The sequence below is a fragment of the Arachis ipaensis genome, chromosome B07, assembly GCF_000816755.2.
Source record: "Arachis ipaensis cultivar K30076 chromosome B07, Araip1.1, whole genome shotgun sequence".
Lineage (NCBI taxonomy): Eukaryota > Viridiplantae > Streptophyta > Magnoliopsida > Fabales > Fabaceae > Arachis > Arachis ipaensis.
The window spans coordinates 30,460,541-30,464,494 of NC_029791.2; the positions used below are offsets into that span (position 1 = coordinate 30,460,541).

Genomic DNA, 3,954 nt, shown 5'->3' on the forward strand with positions numbered 1-3,954 from the left:
GATTTTCTGCATTACCTTTAAGTGAAAATAGTAACTTTGAAAGACTGTAACTAATTCTGTGATGATCGGAATTGCATTGAAATAAGTCCTGGTTAAACTTGGGAATAATTGGGACTGAATTGGAGAGTTTGAGATCTTTTCATTAAATATAAGATTTATGGTGAATTTTTGAGTAATGGTTGTGGGATCTGATTTTTACTGCAGAATTTTTGGAACAGCAGTAACTTGTTGGCTCTTCTTTGAATGTTCCGAATTGAATTTTGAAGCAAAACTAATTTTAAATGAAACGTTAGTTCTATTATTTTAAAGTCGTAAAATTTCAGAACTATTGAACTTGCTGTTTAAAAGATATGAATTTTTGAAATACGATGTATTATGCAGTAAAGGCCAGATTCTGTTTTCTCAAATCAGTAAATTTGGAAGTTTATAACTTTTGAACCTGGTTGGATATCGAGGTGCAATCAATTGGAAGTGAAAATTAAGTATGTTTAGCATATGTGACTTAAATTTCAGGGCTATCCATATTTTAATGAGTAAGTTATGGGACTTGGAAGAAGATAAGTTCTTTAAGTTTTAAAACAGAATTTTGCAGAAAATTAGTCAACTTCTAGGTTATATAACTTCTTCATTAAAAATGATATTGACCTGGGATAAATTGGAAAAGAAACCTGGATGAGTAAAGTTAAACTATATTAATTTTTAAAGTCATTGGATTTAACTTGGATTTTATATTGAATTTTGAATATCACATGCTGCTGCTGTTTTTCTGGTTTTACACACTGCAGAGCAGTAATAGTTTTTCCTCTATTCCTAAGGCTAGAGAAATTAGAAAATTATGATCTTTTGTTTGTTAGAAACCTTATTTCAAGATGAACGCCTGGACATAAAGTTTGCGTAATTCCATATTTTTAAGAGAGTATATTTGGTTTTAAAATTACTCTACCTTTCAATTTTATCAAAATATCTATTCATATCTATCTATATTTTTTTATAAAATCCTAATTTCAAACCCTAATTCCCAAATTGAAAATCAGAAACCCTAACCTAATTTCCTCCAACCCTCAGCAGCTGCCAGCCACACTTCCTTACCCCAACGGTCACACAACGCAGATCAGAGAAAGAGATTTGCGGGAAGAAGAGAAAGAAGACGCCGCTGCTGTCGCGCTTGACTGCCGCTGCCGTCATCCTCATCGTGCACCGCCACCGTCCAGCAGGTCGTCACGCCGAGCCCGTTCCACCACCGTCAACACTGCCACGGAGAAGAGAAGACGACGTCGTAACGCGAGCCAAGGCCGAGAGGAATGGGACGTCACTGTGCCTCCAACGCGACCGATCCGCCGCTGCCACTGGTAGGGTTTTGTCGCCGCCGTCCATGGAGCTTCGATTAGCGCCACTGTCATCGCATACCAGAGGAGAGGGGAGCTCGTGTGTGAAGAGTAGCGCCGCTGTGCCTCCGTCGTGCCTTCATCACCATCGAACTGTCTTGCTGTTGCTAGCCTCATAGCTACTTCTGAGGCTGCACTGCCGTGCCGCTGGTCATGGGTGGAGTCCACTCCAAGCTGTCACCATCGCAGAATACACGCAGATGAGAGGGAGAAAGGACCTCCGCCACTGTCAGGGTCGTTGGTGAGTCGTGCACTGTCACCAGAGTTTAAAACAGCACCAGCCTTCGTGTTTTGGTTCTGATTCTCCTATTCTTGAACCTATAAGCTTTAATCCTTACTCTGCTTCCATTTTATTTCTTAGTCTTCTCTGTTATGAGTAAGGAAAACCTATGTCTCTGTTTAACGCTGCTGCTATGCCTTTCCTGTTTGCTAATGAAACTATCAAAGGTGATAGTGTTGGTGATAATAAAGAACTGTAAGAGTTGCTGCTGCTGCTGCTGTTGCTAGCTTGGTTCGAGTCAGTTGCTGCTACGAATTAAGATGAAAGAGGGGTTGGCTACGCTTAATTATCAAATTTCGGCTAATCGAGGTAGGGGGTTTAAAATGATTTTAATTTAGGAATTCCAATAAGGTTTACTGAATAACTGCAAGTAGTATTAATAGTTGTGAGTAATTAATTGATTATATGAATGTTGGATTGTGATTGCGATTGTGCTTGGTGCTGTGATTGAATTGATTGTAATTATGTGTGGTAGATGATTGAATTATTGATTATTGGTTGTTGAAATGGTTGTTTGGTATATTGCTATGGCTGTGAAAGTGACTTGAGATAGTAGAGGATTGTGGTTTTGAATGATTATGTATAAATGGTTGAGACTAAGATAATCATTTGATATATTTGATATTGGATTGAGAATTGTTGAAGAATTAGGGCCTAAAAGGCTAAACTATTATTAAAAATCTGGTTTTCAAAATAGAATGATTACTTTGAGGACGGCCTAGTAATTTGGTAGTGATCGAAATGGTATGAGATTAAAATCTGAGTAAACTTTAACAAGTGTAGTTGTTAGGATTTAAATATGAAGGTTTCGTATTAACTGAAGATTTAGTTATGATTTTTCAAAGTTAAGCCGTAAAATCTGATTTTCTGCATTACCTTTAAGTGAAAATAGTAACTTAGAAAGACTGTAACTAATTCTGTGATGATCGGAATTGCATTGAAATAAGTCCTGGTTAAACTTGGGAATAATTGGGACTGAATTGGAGAGTTTGAGATCTTTTCATTAAATATAAGATTTATGGTGAATTTTTGAGTAATGGTTGTGGGATCTGATTTTTACTGCAGAATTTTTGGAACAGCAGTAACTTGTTGGCTCCGCTGTGAATGTTCTGAATTGAAATTTGAAGCGAAACCAATTTTAAATGAAACTCTAGTTCTATTATTTTAATTTCATAAAATTTCAGAACCGTTGAACTTGCTGTTTAAAAGATATGAATTTTTGAAATACGATGTATTATGCAGTAAAGGCCAGATTCTGTTTTCTCAAATCAGTAAATTTGGAAGTTTATAACTTTTGAACCTGGTTGGATATCGAGGTGCAACCAATTGGAAGTGAAAATTAAGTATGTTTAGCATATGTGACTTAAATTTCAGGGCTATCCATATTTTAATGAGTAAGTTATGGGACTTGCAAGAAGATAAGTTCATTAAGTTTTAAAACAGAATTCTGCAGAAAATTAGTCAACTTCTAGGTTATATAACTTCTTCATTAAAAATGATATTGACCTGGGATAAATTGGAAAAGAAACCTGGATGAGTAAAGTTAAACTATATTAATTTTTAAAGTCATTGGATTTAACTTGGATTTTATATTGAATTTTGAATATCACATGCTGCTGCTATTTTTCTGGTTTTACGCACTGCAGAGCAGTAACAGTTTTTCCTCTATTCCTAAGGCTAGAGAAATCAGAAAATTATGATCTTTAGTTTGTTAGAAACCTTATTTCAAGATGAACGCCTGGACATAAAGTTTGTGCAATTCTGAGTTTATTTGCTATACTAAACAGAAAAGAAGATAGAGTGCTGAGAATGTCTGAGTGAGAGTTATGAGTTCATAAAATTAAAGATGAACCTTAGCGTCATAGGACTGATTCAATGTTGGAATTTGTTTGATTCTGAATTGATTTGATATTGGAGAGGTTGAAAAGAGTTTGGTAAATTGTTTGGTTGGGACCCGTAAGGGTGGCTAAGTCCTATTTTTAAAGGAGATTATGTCCAAATTTTTATAAAAGTATAAGGACTTAATCAAAATCGACATTTAAGGCTTATTTAATGATAATAACTTCAATGATTATTTTAAGAAAAGATTATTTGGTATACGAGATTGTTGGCAAGGGCATGGGTCTTGTCCCGCTTGTGTACTTGCAATTATGAAAGAAAAAGGAAAGAGTAAAGTACTTATTGTATGATTATCTGTTGCTTGAGGCAACCCAAGAGATATTTGTTTATTTGTTTGTTGCTTGAAGCAACCCAAGAGATGTTTGTTTGTTGCTTGAGGCAACCTAAGAG

The 3,954-nt window shown here is 35.6% G+C and overlaps 1 long non-coding RNA gene across 1 annotated transcript in view; it reads left to right on the top strand.

Moving 5' to 3' along the window:
- Positions 1,013-3,954, top strand: part of LOC107609595 — a 6,791-nt gene continuing 3,849 nt past the window's right edge. Inside the window, exon 1 of the long non-coding RNA XR_001613204.2 lies at positions 1,013-1,974. This is a non-coding gene — a long non-coding RNA (uncharacterized LOC107609595). The remainder of the gene's footprint in view (positions 1,975-3,954) is intronic.